Here is a 19,693-nt window from a genome sequence, read left to right on the forward strand (position 1 = left end):
CCAGGCACACAAATAGGGTGCAATCAACTTTTGTTGATGTCAACTGCAAGTCCTGCTGGGTAATAACTCTGAGAGGCAGGTGATTTCTGACTTTTCCTTATGAGCCCGTGTGATGAGACTAGAGCCCTTTCTCTTCATTGTTTCCTCCTGCCCCTGGTGATGCAAGGACTTCCGGTTCCTGGGTCTCTTCCTGCCCTGGTGATGCAAGGACTTCCGGTTCCTGGGTTTCCTCCTGCCCTGGCGATGCAAGGACTTCCGGTTCCTGGGTTTCCTCCTGCCCTGGTGATGCAAGGACTTCCGGTTCCTGAGTCTCCTCCTGCCCAGGCGATGCAAGGACTTCCGGTTCCTGGGCACCGTAGGGTGTGAGTTCCTCCCACTCTACAAAGTGGAGTTAGTTTCAAAACAATCCTTTCCACTTTGGCTTTCACACCCCCACTTCCCAACTTCTGCTCTCTAGTGGGGGCTGGCAAAAGTACCAATGAGAGTTGAGATTTGTTTCCTGCCTTTCTCCAATAACTCTTCAAACGTGTGTTTACACCAGGCATCAAGGGTGTTGACAAAAGCTCTAACTTACATTTGCAAAGATTGTGTCTCCTACTAAACCCCAGATCACACAAAAATAAACCAGAACAGGCAAGGATAACAGGGGACCCACGCTCCCAGGTTGCTTTTAGGCCTGCCAGAAAAAAAAAACCCCACTGAACTGACTGGTTGTTGCAGCTAATTATGACATGGACTCCCGTTACAGGTGAGTATGTGCTCAGTTATATTCAGTTCAGTACTTCCCCAGGGAGGGTGGATGGTCCTAGTGAGTAAAAGGTGCCACACCCTGTGTGGTCCAAAGGAGGTGACTGTGGCCAGAGCTTTCCAGTCAAGTCCCATCGAGTCTCCTCTCCCCTGGTTTACCTGTTCTCTGGGCGGGTGGTGGGTGTGTGTCCCCCAACTCTGAGCCAACATCTGATTTTTTCCATCTTATCGAGTTACCAAAATTACAGATCATTAACAGAACACCACCTGTTCCAACATATTGGTACTTTATTTAAAATTGTAATTGTGTCCCATCCACTCTTCACTCCTCCCCGACCCTCAGATTAAACGAGGCAAGCTCTCCTTCTCTGCAAAGCTTTTCTTTGTCTTTCTTTTCTCTTTCTTCTTTTTTATCTTTACTTTTTTGCAAGACAGACAGGAAGGGAAAGAGATGAGAAGCATCAACTGGTAGTTGCGGAACTTTTAATTGTTCATTGATTGCTTCTCATACGTGCCTTGACTGGGGGGCTCCAGCCAGGCCAGTGACCCCTTGCTCAAGCCAGTAACCATGGGGTTATGTCTATGATTCCACGCTCAAGCAGGTGAGCCTGTGTTGAAGCCGAATGAGCCCGTGCTCAAGCCAGCAACCTTAAGGTTTCAAACCTGGGTCCTCAGCATCCCAGGACAACTCTCTATCCACTGCACCACCACCTGGTTCAGGCTCTGCGAAGCTTTCTTTATGGCCACATACAACTCTCTTCTCTTAACTACTTTTGCAATTAATAAATTTCACTGCAATTGTCTTAACTGACCAACCAATAAGATAAAAATTCTCCCTGTAGGCCCTGGCCAATTGGCTCAGCAGTAGAGCATCGGCCTGGCATACAGAAGTCCCAGGTTCGATTCCTGGGTAGGGCACATAGGAGAAGCACCAGTCTGCTTCTCCACCCTTCCCCCTCTCCTTCCTCTCTGTCTCTCTCTTCCCCTCCCGCAGCCAAGGCTCCATTGGAGCAAAGTTGGCCCAGGCGCTGAGGATGGCTCCATGGCCTCTGCCTCAGGCACTAGAATGGCTCTGGTTGCAACAGAGCAACGCCCCAGATGGGCAGAGCATCGCCCCCTGGTGGGCATGCCAGGTGGATCCCAGTCAGGTGCATGCAGGAATCTGTGTGTCTGCCTCCCAGCTTCTAACTTCGGAAAAATACAAAAAAGAAAACAATTCTCCCTGGAGAATATGCTGGGGGGGGGTATTAGAGGAGGAGATGACCAGCTCCTGCAACGCCCTGGGAGTCAGCTGAGCCCCAATCCATAGCCGCAACGTAAAGGCGGATGGAAGCAACTGAAGATGCTCCAAAGATTCACAGCTGCTCCCAGAAGACAAGAAAATGGCTTTCTATCGAAACACCGGGCAACATCTAGCTTAAAACATCAACACCACAAAATACCGATTCCTCTCCAGTTTACACCTTGCCTATGAAAAGTAGCAGTAATATCATGTTATTTTCTCTCCAAATTTTGCGAAGCTCCAACTGCCTTTTCCCAGTTTCCCTGCAGTATATTCATCGTGCCCCTTCTTCCTGGAGAAGAGAAGCATCAGATCTGGTTGCTGCCGATCCGAACTGTCTGTGATCCTCCTGTCCAATGGGAACGCTTTATCCCTTCTAGTAGGTGTCAAAAGCAAGGTCAGAGCCACCTACGTAAGCAAGTTGATGGCAATTCAGACCCCCCACAGAAGGACATTTGTAACTCAGTGTGCATGAAATTAACAACATGTTATTTTCGAGAATCCCGGTCTAGAGAACTCTGTATCCTACTGAAAATGCATTTTAAGATCAATTGAGCCTGAATAAACGAACCGTCTTCTCCCCAGGTAGTTCATGAATGCGCTGGCATTTAAATGTCACCCAGCAAGGCTCAGCAGGATCAGGTTGCTAAGACTGTTAATTAAGATCCTGAACCTCAGCCCTGGCTGGTTAGCTCAGTCGGTTAAGGGGACCGTCCCGAAACAACAAAGTTGCGGGTTCCATCCCTGGTCAGGTCAGGGCACGCACGGGAAGCAAGCAATGAACGCATGACTGAGTGGGACAGGAAATGAATGCTTCCCTTCCCTCTCCTCCCTCTCTCCCTTTCACTCTCTGTCTCTCTGAAAATAAAAAAGAAATTAAGCCCTGGCCGGATAGCTCGGATGGTTGGAGCATCATCCTGAAGTGCAGAGGTTGTCAGTTCAATTCCCCGGTCAGGGCACACACAGGAGCAGCTCAGTGTTCCTGTCTCTCTCTCTCTCTCTTCCTCTACATAGATAGATCCTGAATATCGCTGGAATCCCCCTGGGAGGCCACCGGTTCATCCTCAAACACTGTATAATTACCAAGCGTGTCGCATGCCCTGGTCCAGGAGGCTCTCGTCCTGGCAAAGAAGCAGTCACTGAGTAAGAAAGGGCCACCCCATGGGAAAGACAAGTGTCCCTTCTGTGGTGACTCCATCTTGCGTAGCTGTCTCCCTCCAGATGAGTCTCTGCCCCTGGTTCAGCCCTGCCCCCTTCCCACCTTGGAGAGCATCACAGGGGCATGTTGGAGCCCACCAGGTGGGACTGATGGGGGGGAACCTCTCGGGTCCACGGCAAGCCAGGGACTGAGGCTAACAAGGTTTTTTCTGAGGACACGGAAAGCTTCAGGAAGGAGGAGGCGATGCCAGCAAGACTGGGCCTTGGAGGCCGGCCCAGTCTGTGCCTCTCCCTTCCCTTCCTCCACCCCCCACAGTCCTACCAGCTTTTCTTCCAAAGCGGTTCCTGCGTGCCCACTTCTCCAGCACTTGGTGCGATGCCGCTGCCAACCTCGCTGCTTAGCCCCGCTGTCTCCCTCTGAGGAGGCATGCCAGGCCATTCCTCAGAGGCCCTCAGTGTCCCTGCTGCCCCGGGGATGAGGCCATCCTCAGCGTGGCACTGGGCCACCCCTTTGTTGCCAACTGGATTCCAGCTACCGGTTCACCAACCACAATGGCCCATGTAGATATTTATACTAACTGAAGTATGCAAACACCAGGGATGTTAAAAAACAACAGAAACGAGGCCTAGATTGGATGTGTGGATCTAAAAGGAAGAACAGCAATGGCCTGTCCCCCTCCTGGCCCAGCCCCGAGCCAGGGCCCAGGGTGCAGGGTTTGTGACGGAGGAGGTGCGAGTGCACCTCCTGCTCGGGGTCTGGCCGCATGTCCCCTGCTTCGGCTGCATGGTTATGAGGAGTCAGCTGGGCTCCTGCTGCCACGTGTCAAGTTTTCTGATTCAGGACTGCATTGGAGTCAAATCTGACTTACTCTATGAATTCTAAATATCTACGTCATTTGCTTCTATTTTTAGGGTGAGAAACATAATATAAAGGTAAATAAAGCCTCGCTACCAGATGGGCTCTTACTTTTATTAAATCCCACTCGCAGCGTTAGATCATCACAAGCAAAACATGCAGAGACGTCCTTTCCTTCTAGAACATGGCCCTGCCTGGACAGGTCCAGCCTGGCATGCGGTATCTCAGGACCCCTGTCCTGCTCACAATCTCTGGCCACTCTGACCTCCTCCACGCTTTGCTCATGTCCCCATCCCACCCCCCCCTTGCTAACTTAAATCCCCCTTGTGTTCAGACTGTGCCCTCCTCCAGGACACTCGAACAACCGCTGTCACGCAAGCCCTCTTCCCCCTCCCCGAACCGGAGAGAGAGCACTAAGGCTGGGTGGGCGTCATGGAAGCCGCCTTTGGCTCCTCACAGGCTTGTTTTCCAGCCACAGACAGACACCCAAATAGTTCCAGGCCGAGATTGCTCAATCAGCCACAGATGGCGGCTCCACATGGTGACTCAGGGACTCCTCCCAACACCACCCAGCCGGGAGAAGCCAGGCAGGAGCCGGAGGAGCGGGCACAGAGGGAGGCTCATTCTCCGTGGGCTTCTGAGAACAGACACCTCTGCATTCCAAATGCCAATTTAGGATTTCCCACTGGGCTGTATTTCACACCATCCTCCAACCTCAGAGCGACTGAACAGCCCTGTAAACGGCCACAGCAAAGGGGGCGGAGCCTTTCCCCTTTCCCATAATGCTTCTCTACAGAAGACTTTATAAGCAGTTAAAACTCAGAGATCAAGAACATGTATACTCTCTTCCTACAGCTTCTTACCAGACTAAGAGAAAATGCTGTCAGTAACTTAAAGGCAGGAGCTGGAGGCTCGTGCTCATCAGACTCTGCGGAGATGGAGCCCTATAACCCCGTGTGTCATAGTCTCTGATTCTCATCTATTCACTGGCAGAAAAGGGGCCTGCGGGAGGGCGGGGGGCGCCATGACTACAGGGGGGTGACCACAGATTCGGGAAGCCATTCGAATGCCCCATTAGATCTGTCAACATGGCATCACCACTCAACAGACCGCTGCACAAACAAGAAAAATTCTGATCACCGAAGAAAGAGAAATGAAAGGGTAAACTACCAAGTCAGACACGCTCTATACAACACCTGCCCGACCACAGGTCAAGAGCCCCGGGATTAAACTGTTACAGCACAGCCGCCGTCGGCGTGGTTTACCACGTCGAGCCATAGGAGGTCACAGAAAGCTGCATCCCTAGATTTGGTCTCCATCCCCTTCTGTATGCTTTCTGCACCCTAGTCTTTGATCAGGAGCACAGTCCCCATACCCTTTATTTTTCTATTTACCTTTTCACGCGTGGTCCATAAAGGGCGAACACAACAGCATCTGGGGCTCACCCAACCTCTTCAGTCCACATGTCCCAGTGGACAAAGGATTCCATGATGAAAACAAAGCATCACCACACCAAGTAGAGGGTGGGGTGGGTGACGATGGCAGGCGTGTGCTTTACTCAAATGAAAATATGCACAAGTCTCAGTCTAACTACAGGCCAACGGGAACCCCAAGCCGCGGATGTGGCTAACGCTTACCCTGGGATGCAAGGACCCGACCAGGCGAACAGGCCACGAAGCCACCCTCCACACCTACAGGTGTGCAGCTGGCGCCGCCTCATGCAGAATCCCGGATCAAGTTCCAGAAACTCACTCATTTTAGTTTGCAAATAAAATGTCTTAGCAGAGCAGCCCTGAATAGCTAGCTCAGGTAAAAGTGACCCTTGGCAATTTCTGCAAATAAAGTTTTTGGAGCTAGTCGTCAGTACAAAAACCAGGGAGGTGTTTTAATTTGTTTGTTTTGGGGGAGGGGTGTGGGGGGCTCCGGTCTGTCAGGAGGCCCACTAAATCTTCCAGTTAAGCCACAGACCCTGCTCTGAGAATCGCCGACCCAGAGAGACCTATCCAGGGTCAACGTTCAGAACCTGACCACCTAACCTATGCTGGAGGCCATGCAGACTCTTCCCCACCTACCTGCAACCCTTTGATTCTTCTGTCCCGACTCCCCTGTCCCTCAAGCTGTCTGGCAGTCAAGTGGGGAGCTACCCCAAGGAGTCGCTGAATTGGTACCTTGCATCCTTTGGGCAGAAGAGGCCGGGAAATTTGTCGTGAAAGCAGAAGAGCCTGAACTGATTGAGGAGAATTCACTTCCTTTCCCACTCTACCCATCGTGTGAAATTTAACAACATCCATACAGAATATGGAGATGGTACTGCTGATAACTTACATGATGTGTGTGTTCAGTGTATTCATGGTCCAGAGTAGTTTTACATGTTACACGAAGAATAACCAAAATTTCTACTGGAGTGACATCATCTGATCACAGTGTCTTTAACGATCATTTTGGACAAAATTTCATGTAGGATTACAGTAGAAATAATATTACAATTGCAACAATTTCCCATCTGGATTCCCTTTTTTTTTTTTTTTGACTGCTTGCAGAAGGCTGCATTTAAAAATATTACAAATGGATGTGATTTCCCCAAACGCAGAAAAACACTCTAATTTATAAAGAGAACGACAAAGCAGCAAACTGTGAGGGTTAAAGATACGGGAAAACTGGGGATGACGGCACCGTTCCTATGAAGAGCTCGTCTTGGAACGAGACAGGAACCGCCACCGGGTCCCCGACGCCTGGCCAGCCCCGTTTCAGAGGCCGCGCGTCCACACGGGACAAGCTCCCTACACCCCGGGCGCTGCAGGATTCCCTGGTCATCAGAAGGACAACGCCAGAAACTCCCGGAACCTCCTTAGAGACCTCGAGAGGGGGGTACTGCCCACCGAGTCAGATTCTACGAGGGACAGAGAAAGTCGGTCTTCACTGCTCGCTTCTCCCTCCGGCTCTTCGCACAACTCGGAACCAACTCAGAGGCCTCTGTGATCCTGTCCCGGAGGCGCCTGGGCGCCCACCTCCCACTCCGAGGCCCTCGTCAGTGGGTGGCCCCGAACGTGGACTCTAGCTGAACAGTAGGGCACACGAAGCAACCAACAAACCTGGAATCACGAGTCCACTTCCAGCCACCACCCAGAGGGGGGCTGTCACCCCGATATGTAAATTAAGGTGTTGTTTGTGATGGATACAAACAGAGCCATCAGGACCTGGACATCTTAGAAGGAAAGTGGCAGGCAGAAGGGTCATCAGCATGAAATCAAGCAAAGCGGACAAAATCCAGGGACTCAAGAGAAAGGAAGACAATCTACCTTTGTATCTTCTTTCAATAATCCTAATATTATAAATGAGATCACCACCCAATGTGTTTTTCAGACCAAGACATGCTAGTTTTTCTGTACCCTAATCAGTAAATCCAGAAAGCCTGCCTCACTTCTAGAAAATTATGCTGACAATGTTGAAAGAGAAGTTCATTCAAGTTGAGAGGGCCCTGGGGAGGACGAAAGAGCTGTTAGAGAACGCTGCTGTCCAGAGTGTCCCACTCGCAGCCAGAGCTGCTGCCGATGGTTCCGCCTGGGCCCGGGTTCCATGGTTAGAGCGGGCAGCAGAGGGAATGTGAAGCCGGGGTCACCACGGTTGCTCTCACGTGGGGTCTCGTATGCAGCTGCTGTCAGATGTCAGCTGAAGTTGCTGTCTGTCATCTGAAGGCTCGGCTGGGACGGACGCCCACTACAGTGCGTTCACATGGCTGGCGGTTGACACTGGCCATTGGCCAAGAGCCCAACTGGGGTTGCCACATGGAATGTCTCCAGTGTCACTTGGGCTGCTCAGAGCACAGCAGCTGGGTTCTGAGAGGGAGAGTCCCACGAGCTGCCGATGGAGCCGCAAGGCTTCTTGTGACCTAGTCTCGAAGTCCAGAATTTCTCTTCTGCCACATTCAAGTGGTCGAGAAAGTCACGAGGCCAGCCTAGGTCCAAGGAGAAGGGACCTGATGGTGGAGGGGACTTGATGGAGGAGTGTCATGGTCACACTGCAGAAGAGCAGGTGAAACAGGAGATACACAGCAACCACCCACACCTGCCAGGTCCACATACCGTTTTAGGAACTTGGGGTGAAGGGGTGCGGACAGTGGTGAATCAGACAGACAGACAGACAGACAGACTCTCTATGTGGAGCTCACTTCCAGAAGCCTGTGATAATGGGTCCCAAGACAGACTTTGGGAAAATCATAGTTCAAGTGGTAATGACCACACCGGGCCCTCATCCTGGGGCACAAGAGTTGGACCGGGACACATATAAAACCTGCAGACCAAGCCTGATGGAAGATCTGGAGCTTTTGCAGTGAAATTCAGAGCTTGATGGGAATGGCAGTGTCTCTTCTCTCCCCTCCTCTCTCTCCACTCCATTCCCGTGTGCGGAGGACATGGTCAGCTGCCCTCAGAAGGCTGTGGCTTGCTCTGCCAGTGAAGAGTCATTGCTGAGAAGTAACCATCCAGCCAGGGACACTTCCCAGGGCCCCTTGCATTTAGGTGGGGCATGCGACCAGCTTTCCGTGGGGGAAGGACTATATGTGTCCTTTCAGGCCAAGTCTGTCAAACATCAGGAGTGTTCATTCCACCCCTCTTCTTTTCCCATCTGCTGGATGAACGTGCAAAATGCAAAGCCCTAGAGAGACAAGGCCATAGATGGAAGCAGACTGGGCCCCTGAATGTCCATGTGCCAGAAGCTCCACCAGCCGGGAACACTCCCTGGAGTGGTACACAGGGAGAAGCAAACGTTTCTTGCGCTGAGACGCTGAACTATGAGGGTCTGCTATGCTAGCTGGCACCCTATCTAATACTGCACCTCCTTCTGGTCGTGGCCAACTTGAGGTTCCTAAAATAGTGTCGTTTTCCCTGGCAGACTTGGTGTCTATGCCACTTCTATAAAACAAACAAACAAAGACACTGCAGGCTTGTCTGGTGACAGTGTAGTGATGCAGGTGGTCCAGGAAGGCGCAGGGAGTCTACGGGGCAGCCCCCGCCCCATCTGGGCCAGAAGACAGAGTACGGCCACAGAGGATGCTTTATCATCTTTGTGACTGTTCTTATTTCAGACTCCTGGTGGTAGAGAATAAAGTTTTAGAAAACATTTTGAGAAAAGGTTCTGTTGGATCTTAAGGATGAAAATGAACTGGAGGAAGAGTCTTGTTCTAACCAGGGAGAAAGGGAGTAAAATTAAGGCAGAAGTGTTGAATGTTTAAAGATGTCATAAATGTAATAAAGGCTGATGGGCTAGTGAGACCGAGTGGGAGGCCAGGAACAAACAGGTCCTGGGCGGCAGTCACCGTGCCCTCTCTGCTCAGGGGAAGGTGAGATGGCGTGGGCACACCTTGGCTGAGTGGAGAGATGTGCTCCCCTGGGAGGGAAGCAGGAAACTGTCAACCTGGGCTGCAAGACCAGTGGGGACAGCAGTGAAGACACCCCAGGCTGGAGAGTCACGGGCTCAAGAGAAGCAAGGGAGGTCTGAAAAGAGGGAGGAGGGAGGAGGGAGAAAGGGAGAAAGGGTGGAGGGAGAAGGGATGGAGGGATGGAGGGATGGAGGGATGGAGAGGGGAGGGATGGAGAAAGGAGGGATGGAGGGATGGAGAGAGGAGGGATGGAGAAAGGGGGGATGGAGGGATGGAGAGAGGAGGAATGGAGAAAGGAGGGATGGAGGGAGAAGGGATGGAGGGATGGAGGAATGGAGGGATGGAGAGAGGAAAGATGGAGGGATGGAGGAATGGAGGGATGGAGGAAGGAGGAAGGAGGAAGGAGAGAAGGAAGGAGAAAGGAGAGAAGGAAGGAGAAAGGAGAGAAGGAAGGAGGAAGGAGAAAGGAGAAAGGAAGGAGGAAGGAGGAAGGAGAGAAGGAAGGAGAAAGGAGAGAAGGAAGGAGAAAGGAGAGAAGGAAGGAGGAAGGAGAAAGGAGAAAGGAGAGGAGGAAGGAGGAAAAAGAGGTAGGAGGAGGGATGCAAAGACCTTGCAAGGGGCTGGAGAAGAGAAAGCACCAAACTTCCTCTGTATCGATATCAGCTGGCACAGACTGGGCAGAGGAGGCGGGTTCAGAAGCCAGACAAGCCCGGGAGAAACCCAGATGAAGAGGGTGCAGGGGATGCAGGAGCCCAAGGGGGAAGGAAGATCTGAGCAGTGTGCTCAGGGCCACAGGGATCACACAGGAAACGGAAACTTGCTAATGAGGCAGTGAGGCCCTGGGGAAGGAGCACCGGTTGGGCACAGGGGCGTGGCTTTGCCACCCAGGAGCCGGGCCCTGTGGGCCAGGGTCAACATGTGAGTCCCAGAACCATCGCCTGGAGCTAGGATCAGCTCCCCAGACGAACAGATGGGCAAGGACGCCTCCTTGGCACCAACAGGAGAACGAGAAGTGTGGCATCCCTGCCCCACAACTCCACAACTGTAGACATTAAGGGGCTTGTGAGCCAAGAGGCTGTGCCATTGGCTCAAGTGCAGCCCTGAGGACAGGTGCCCCCTGTCAATGCCTGAGGGCCTTCTTTGAATGAAAAGTTTGGAAGTCAATCATCGGGAACTTCAAAACACCAAAGAGGACGTGGTCCCCAGCCTGCGCTCCGGCAGCCACGGAACCACAGCCTCACTCTGAGTCCTGGGGAGACCGGCCAGTGTGACGGGGACTCGCCTGAGCACCTCTGCACACCCCAGCCTAAGCCCCCCCCCACGGGTCCTGCTGGGGTCTCTCAAGGTTTATCACGGCAACCGCAGAGGAAAACAGTACAGGAACGGGGTACCAGCAGGGGCTGGGAGTGTTGACCCCAGGTGCAGGCCATAGAGGGTGCACTGTGTATGAGAGAGTTTAAAAATACTGTGGCGAGTCCTCAGAAAATTCAACCTAGAATTACCGCTTGATCCGGCAATTCCACTCGTGGGAATGTACCCAAAAGAACTGAAAGCAGGGGCTCGAACAGAACGAATAGAAACGAGGTGGCACGGGCCCTGGCTGGTTGGCTCAGTGGTAGAGCGTCGGCCTGGCATGCAGGAGTCCCCGGTTTGATTCCTAGCCAGGGCACACAGGAGAAGCACCCATCTGCTTCTCCACTCCTCCCCCTCTCCTTCCTCTCTGTCTCTCTCTTCCCTTCCCGCAGCCAGGGCTCCACTGGAGCAAAGTTGGCCCAGGTGCTGAGGATGGCTCCATGGCCTCTGCCTCAGATGCTAGAATGACTCTGGTTGCAGCAGAGCAACGCCCCAGATGGGCAGAGCATCGCCCCCTGGTGGGCATGCCGGGTGGATCCTGTTCGGGCGCATGCGGGAGTCTGTCTGACTGCCTCCCCGTTTCCAACTTCAGAAAAATACAAAAAAAACCCCAACAAGGTGGTACAGGTAGGCAAAGGAATATCATTTGGTCCTTCACAAGGAACGAGTACTGACACGTGCTAGACCACGGATGAGCCCTGAGGACACTGTGCTAAGTGAAATAAACCTGTCACAAAGAAACAAACACTGTACGACTGCACTCTGTGAGGTCCCCAGGGTAGTCACATTCCTAGACACAGTGAGTAGGACGGGGCTTCCCGGGGGGGCTGTGAGAGTGAGTGTGTATCAGGTACGGAGTTTAGGTTTGGGAAGATGGGAAATTTCTGGAGACGGATGCTGGTGATGGTTCCGCAACAATGTGAATGCACTTAACCATGTCTAACGTGGTAGATTTGATAGTATGCATATTTTTCTACAATAAAAAGTAATAGAAACTGGTTTCCTTAGAGTCACCAGCAATTTTAGACCACATCAGTGGTAAAAATACTCTCTGGAGACAGGTCCCTGCCACCACACCCCCACTGGCAGCCCCAGAACCCCGCTGTGTGCATCCTCCCTCGGACCCTGCAGGAGGGCACAGGAAGCCGGTTTATGGGGACTGCAGACAGACCCCCCAGGGGCCAGGGAGAGTAGGGAGGATGTGGGAGCCTCTCAAACGTCCTCCGTGAAATGCATTTGCCCTCCCAGATGCCTTCCAGGACACATCTTCCCAGCTACGGAACCGCCCCCACCCAGGTCCCCCCACCCTGGACCACCTGGAATTTCAGCACACAGAATGAACCGAGCCTCAAGGGCAGGGTCACAGGCCGGCAGCCCGGCCACGCCTGGGCAAGTCACCCTGCCCAGAAGTCCTAGTTCTGTCAGGATAAGCTGCTTACACTCCAAACACAGATTACTGGACACATCAAATAAACCCCTTCCGAGGTTGGCTTAAATAATACTAATTCTGATCAACAACAGGTACCACGGATCACTTGAGAGCTTACCGTGTGCCAGGCCTTGTGTGAAAAAGCTACCCCATCCCCCACGACAGGAGCCTCCAGGAGGCAGGGTCTGTCTTGCTCACAGCTGGGTCTCGGGCGCCCTGCTGGCTGTCAGCACTGGAGAAATTGTTCAAGAAAGTTAAGTGGTTTTTGTGTGTTCCGATAGTCCGCCCGGTGACCTCGGGAGGCAGGTTAGAGCCTATTCTACAGCTGGGGAGCTTGAGGCATGAAGGGTTCACAGCTGACTTGCCCAGGGGCCCGGGAGTCAGGCCAGACCCCTCTCTTCCCAACACCACTTGGTGCTGGTTACACCATTCCCGGCCACACATGACCCACTAGGCTGCCCACCTCCCACAATATCCTCGCCCACTGAACCAGAAACACCTACCAGAGGGGACAAGATGAAACAACTACTTCCAGGCCTCTAAGAACGGGGATTGGAGTCTGAAAATTCCCCTTCTGAAGGATCTCACGGGTATTTCAGATGGTCCCCCAACCCCCCACAGTTGGTGCAGGGTCTAGCACCCTCACCAGATGGGTGCTGCCTTGGGATCTGAGCACCCAGAGCCTGGTCACCCGGAAGCCCCTCCTCCTTCATACCTGCTCACCTGTGCTGCGCTGTAGGCAGGTACCCAACCCCCTCCCCTCTCCTCACCCAGCCTGGGAGGTAGGACATCAATTTCAAGAAGAGCAGAGCAGGCTGGGAGAAAGGGACATGGGAGACGAGACGAGCAGACCCTGTCCCTGAGACGCTGCAGCTCAGTTTAGCTGGGAGGCAGAGCTACACCCAGAGCACGTGGTGCCAGCTCGCCTGGGACCTGGGACGGCCCGAGCTGTTCCCAAGCAGCTGCGGGAGCTGGCTTGCAGAAGCCCTGGGTGTGCATCTAAACGGCGCCCTGTGACCTTGCCCTCCAGCCAAGCTGCTTTCCCCTTTGGGGATGGGAACTACCTGGCAGACCCCGCCCCGTACTTTGTAAGACCCAGCTCCTGGGAGCCGGAGACAGTGTCTCAACAGCGATGCCCAGGGTTGAGGCATGATCCAAGCTGGGCAGGACTGACCAGACAGCAGCTCCAGCAAAGGAGCAGCAGCCCACACTCACCAGGCACTTGCCGTTTCTTAGGCATGGTTCTAAGTCTCCTGTGTTGCTTCCTTTTTTTGCTCAGAAGAACCTTATTTCTTTGGTGCTATCCTAATTACATTATTCCATTACACTGCCGATGGGGAAATGTAGGCACAGAGAGGTTAAGTCGCCCACCTGAAATCGCACAGCTAGCACGAGCAAGAGCCAGGATTGACAGCCTCGCAGCCTGTCTCACCAAGCTCAGTCTCCGAAATATGACTCTCTTCTTAGCAGATGGGAGTGGAGGTGGAGGCAGAGAGGAGCCAGATCCTTTCTTTCTCTGCATCCTGCCAATGGGTCACTTAGTAACCATCCCTCTATAAACCGTCTTCAGAGACGGAGAGGTAGAAACGTTCACCCATCACACCCCAGCCGGCAAGGGTCATGTTCACTGCTGACCCATGAGGGTGCAAACACGCCCCACCACGTGACCCCCCAACTTCCCAAGCTGGTGCCCTCCCTCCTCCTGTGTCCTACTCTGGCCCAGCTAAGGGCCCCCAAGTTTCCGAGAAAGCTGCACTTTTTGTGCCTTTGTTCATTATGTCCTTGCCCCTGGGCTGTCCTTCCCCAGCCCCAGTTAACTAACATTAAAAGCCTCAGTGACAAACGGATGGTAGCCAGACAGAGGGTTAGGGGAAGGACGGAAAAGGTGAAGGGATTTAGAAGTGCAAATTACCCATTATAAAAATAGTCACAGGGATGTGAAGTACAGCACGGTGAATGTAGACAATAACATTGTAATAACTATATAGGGTGTCAGATTGGTGCTAGACTTACCGGGGAATCATTTCATTAAGTGATATAAAAGTCTAATCACTACGTTGTACACTTGAAGCTAACATAATATTGTAGGTCAACTGTAATCGAAAAACAAACAAAAAATAAAAGTCTTGGTATCTTCCAAAGCCTGCTTAGAATGCCACCTCCTCCAGAAAGCCACCCAGGATCAACCTCTGGGGATCTGAACTACAGACCTTTCCTAGAGCCCCAAGACCTTTTCTACTTGTCTTTATACCTAATTCACAGCTGTCTGATTGAAGGCAGGCTCCTTGTGCAGTTTAACTTTATGTCACCCCCTCCCCAGCACAGGGACAGAGGCTGGCCCCCAGCACATGCTCATCATGTTTTTAGAAATCGAAACTGACCTCCATACTCCCTCTCCGTTCAACTTCCCTGAGAAAGCATCAGCTCTAAAGGGGATTAGGCTATGTATGCTGTACACCACCCTCTTCAGTCTTGATAAACACAGCCTTGAAGTTTAAAATAAATTTTAATTACCAAAAAGGAGGCTAAACCCCCTGTCCAAAGAGGCCTGTCATTCTCCTTTCTTAGGCTGATCATTTCCAGCATTGCCCCAATGGCCCTGCCCACAGAGGGCTCTTCTGAGGCGTGGTAGGGTGTATTTCCCCCGTGAGCGGGGGGAAGAGAACACTGGAGAGACAGAAACATTCACAATGCCCACGTGGTAATCAAAAACCCATCCTGCTCAGTGTTTACTCGCCTCACATCCCACTTGAGTCAAGCCACAGTCATCAGATGGTTTGCTCCAGACTCGTTTTGGCTTGTACCTCAGGGCCGCTCTGCCCCCCGCCCCTGCCACGGGAGCCTGACCTCTGCAGTCCTGTGTGGGGTCCAGGCCTGCGCACACGGGGCCACACTGAACATCTATCTCCATGAGGGGGCGGATGGAGAAGGTGCACGGGCAGGGACTGGGACTGGACGTCTGAGGGTCTGGGACACGCCTTCACCTTGGCACGACCGTCCAGTCCACCATGAGCACTGGAATGTATGTGTGCGCGGGGGTGTGTGTGGGGGGGGACACCTTACTGGGGGAGGGGCGCGACTCCCATGGCTGATACCACCTCTGCCCCAGGAAGCTCCCCATCCAGCAGGAGGCCAAGTGGAAAACACACACAGAGACTCGCACACGGTGCAGCAGGGCAGGCGTGGGCGGGGGCGGGGGGTTAGCACACGGGAGCAGAGGAGAGAGAGCAGCCGTGCTGCCCAGGGTGCTGACAGGCGACGTTCCAGACGGGAGCCGATCAAGCCACACCTGTGCGTCTGGAGACGGAGAAGGTCGGGCATTCCAGAAGGGAGCTGGCCTGTGTAGTCGCCCACACGCAGGCTGCTCCGTCTTCTATCTGGGCACCTGTGTGGCTGCCTGGCCCAGCCAGTCGTCAGTTCCACAGCCCAGACCCATCTCTCCTGGCGCCCTCCAGGGTCGGCGCCAGGGGTGTGCGGAGGGTGGGGTGGGGGGCACGAAGTGAGGCTGCAGAACGGCGTCTTACAGCAAGCTTTCAGCTCGGGCCAGGCCTTGAATAAACGTGAGGTCTCTGCCCCTGGCCGGAGGGCACCCCCCCCACACACACACACACTGGGGTCTTTACCTGTGAAAATGACAACATGTCTGCTGGTTGGCAAGGTGACTGGGAGGGGTTATAAATGATGGCTTACTGCAGTAGCCCAGGCGAGGCTGGGAGGAGACAGGTCTAAGGTGGGGTGGCCTCCGTGCTCCCAAGTGAAATGATGGGGCCCTGATACAGGTTTTCTGACTCTGAATCCATTGCCCTACGGCCCACACCAAGAGGCTCTTGTGACCCAGGAGAGATGCACTTCCTGTATCTGCCACTGGAGGGCAAGCTGCCCAAGGCAGGCCCCTCCGAGTCAGCCTCAAGAAACAGTCCCCTGACCACTTCTGGAACCCAGGATTCTCCAAGAAGTTCTCCAGAACGAATGCACAGGACTGACCAAGTTATTTCCAGCAGGGTCAGGTGGTCAACGCATGACCTCCAGAGGTGGTGGCTTGAACCTGTGTCCCTGTCCCTGCTCTGACATCCATGGCCAGGTATGTTTACTTCTCTTCTGTTTCTGCTTGCACTATGCAGGTTTGTTGGGCAGATTAAAGGAGTAAGTGAGGTACTGTACCTAAAAGAGTCTAACCTGGTGCCTTAGTAGTGGCAAGCACACCAGCTAACACATGTTGAGCCCCTATGCACTAAGCCAAGTTCTAAGCACTGTATATATATTATCACCTTTAATCCTCACCAGAACGATGAAGCAGGGACAGGATTATCCCCATTTAACAGATGGGAAAACTGAGGCTCAGGGAGGTTAACTACTATGCCTGTAAGGAATAGCTAGTAAGTAAGTCATAGTGCCATGCTGACTTCAGAGCCAAAAGGTCTTGTCTTTTTATATGATTTTTTTTTGCAATAGAGGGTGTTTGTTTTTATTTTTATTGGATTTATTGAGGTGACATTGGATAATACAATTATATAGGTTTCAGGTGTACAAATCTATAACACATCATCTGTACACTGTATTGTGAGTTCACCCCCCCCCCCCAAGTCAGTCTCCTTCCATCACCATCTATCCCCGCTCTGACCTCTTCGACCTCCCCACCCCTTTCCCTCTGGTAATCTCCACACTGTTGTCTGGGTCTGTGAGGTTTTTTCTTTTTGCATAATTTCTTCACCTTTTTCACTGAGCCACACAACCCCCAACCCTCTGACAGCTGTCTGTTCTCTATGACTGCTTCTATTTTGTTAGTTTATTTTGTTCATTAGATTCCACATATGAGTAAAATCATATGGTACTTGTCTTTCTGTGACTGGCTTATTTCACTTAACATAATGATCTCCAGGTCCACCCATGCTGTCACAAAGGTGAGGTTTCCTTCTTCTTTGCCTGGCCTGTGGTAGCACAGTGGGTAGAGCATCAACCTCGATTTCTAGTCGCTGGTTTGAAACCTTGGGCTTCCCCAGTCAAAGCACACGAGACACACATCAATGTGCAACGAAAGTGTAGCAACTATGAGTTGATGCTTGTCGTCCCCCCTTTAAAATCAATAAATAAATTCTTTTAAAAAAATGTTCTCCTTTTTTATGGCTGAATAGTATCCCACTGTGTAACTGTACCACAGCTTTTTTATCTACTCATCTACTAATGAACACGTGGGCTACTTCCAGATCTGGGCTATTGTAAATAATGCTACAGTGAAAGCAGGGGTTCATGTATTCTTTCGAATTAGTGTTTGGGCTTCTTTGGCTATATTCCCAGAAGTGGAATCACTGGGTCATAAGGCAGTCCCATGTTTAATTTTTTTGGGTAACTTCATACTGCTTTCTACAGTGGCTGCACCAATTTACATTCCCACCAACAGTGTACAAGGGTTCCCATTTCTCCACACCCTCGCCAACACTTGATGTTTGTTGATTTATTGATGATAGCCATCCGACAGGTGTGAGGTGACATCTCAGTGCAAGCTAGAGTATTTAAACTACTGTACTAGAAGCACTGAAAAATATAACCACCCTTCTTTTTAAATTTAGTATTTCTAGTTGTAGAAAACATGTTCAGTACAGAAATTTTTCAAAATATAAAACCATCCTAAAGAAGAGAATGAAAGTCCCAGCAATCTTTCAACCCAGAGATGACCACTCAACTTTTGGCCTATACTTTTACAAACTGTAACATTTATATGACCCCAAAGTAGAATTGTACGTTGCTATTTTGTAACCTACTTCATTTCCCCCTCCTTCCTTAATAACCCAGAACAGATCCTAAAATAGATGTCTTTTTAGTTTAGATGCTTTATTATACAAGCTGATGAAGGCTTCTTTGAAGAGGTGACATTTAAGCTGGGCCCTAAATAATTCCGAGGATCCCGCCCTACCAAAACCCAGGAAAAGTGTTCCAGAGAGCAGGAATAGCAAGTGCAAAGGCCCTGAGGCAGGAAGGCGGGGGGTTAGAGGACTAAAGTATCATAAGAAAACCAGTACATATTTTCAGGTAGGAAGTTGACCAATAAGCTTCAAATAAACAAGATAGGAACTGACACAATAAGCCAAAATTTCTTTTAATAACTTCCATTCATTTTTAAATTACCTATGTTGGGTTTTCTACAGATTTCTGAAAGATGGTAAAGAATGTACATGATGCCTAAAACAGGGGCTCTCAGCCTCAGAATCAAGTGGAGAGCTTAAAAATCCTGGTGCCCAGGCCACACCCCAGGTGATTACATCATAATTTGGGGGAAGGAAAGAGGGCCTGGGCAGTTATTAAATTTTTTTAAAAAGCTTCAAGATTATTTCAACGTGCAGGCAGGGCTGAGAATCACTAGCCTCCAAGGATTTTTCAAAAAGTAAAATAATATTAAATAACAGAAGAACTTAAAAACACTGTACAAGTGCAACTGAAAATTCTCTGAGGGGCCATCAGGCTGCACTGTGTGGCCCAGTGGGCACCCGCCACCCCACTTCCGAGACCACCCGCCCCTTACTTGGCGCACAGCCCTCCCAACAGGCTCCACGGGAAGGAGCCCTTCCCCTTCTACACAAGAGACAGGTGAGGCTGCCTCCTTATCCCCAAGGGGGAGGTGCGTCTGGGAGCCTCTGCCTTTGGGTTCCAAGCAGAGTGGAACCTCTGAGACCACTACCAACACCCCCTTCCCTTTTAAAGCCCCTAACAGAGCGGTTCTCAACCTGTGGGTCGCGACCAAAACACAGGGTCGCCTAGGCCCTCACACGTCATGCACCCTTACACTGTGCTTTTTCTCAAAACGCTAGCTTAGCTTGGAATCTCTTCTCCCTCTCAACTGAAACCATGTCCCTCCTTCAAGGCGAGCTCCAGTGCCATCTCCCCCGTGAAGCTTCCCCCGAGCCCACCCACCGCGGTGCCCGGAGCTCCTCTGCTCCTTCCACCGCGGCCCGCTGCCGTCTCCCCCGGAGGCTGCAATGGGCAAGGACTGTGTCTGAGCAATTTCTATACCTAAAACCACCACAACAACAGAGATACCCAGAGGGATTTTAATTTCCTTAAAAATCACACTTTGTCATAGCACTGGGCTTCCTCTTGGCTCCATTTTTAATAAAGACGTTTGTTTTGTTGCTGTCTTTATTCACTTCAATTTATTAAAATGAAAAACTTCCGTTGAAAAGACACCAGAGAGAGAGAGTGAATATGAAACGCACAGGAGTCTGAGGATTCCTGCGGGGCACAGAGCCACGAAAGGGCCTGGAGGCCCCTCTGAAAGGGGACCTCACAGAAGACTGGACCGAGACTCGGACACATCACGGGGAAGAAGAGAAAGACATCTGAATCGGCACATGAATAAGGAAAGGCTATCCGAATAAACACACGAAGAGGGGCTCAGAACCGTTCATCTTCAGGGAGACGCACGTGAAAATCACAGGACACCAGGAGCGAGAGGTTGGTCAGGAGGGGAAGTAACGAGAGCGCCCCACGCCCTGGTGG

At 51.7% G+C, this 19,693-nt stretch overlaps 1 protein-coding gene across 3 annotated transcripts in view; it reads right to left on the reverse strand.

The window, feature by feature from the left end:
• SLC24A4 (solute carrier family 24 member 4) overlaps window positions 1–19,693 on the reverse strand; it is a 151,996-nt gene that overhangs the window by 77,399 nt on the left and 54,904 nt on the right. Inside the window, exon 1 of one of the 3 annotated variants that reach the window (XM_066343787.1) lies at window positions 3,510–3,710. The exons of the other annotated variants lie outside the window; for them this stretch is intronic. The gene's annotated coding sequence lies outside the window, so the exon portion shown is untranslated. Of the gene's footprint in view, window positions 1–3,509; window positions 3,711–19,693 lie in introns of those variants that run through there. 3 annotated transcript variants of the gene reach the window in all.

The sequence above is a fragment of the Saccopteryx leptura genome, chromosome 6 (assembly GCF_036850995.1).
Source record: "Saccopteryx leptura isolate mSacLep1 chromosome 6, mSacLep1_pri_phased_curated, whole genome shotgun sequence".
Taxonomy (NCBI): Eukaryota; Metazoa; Chordata; class Mammalia; order Chiroptera; family Emballonuridae; genus Saccopteryx; species Saccopteryx leptura.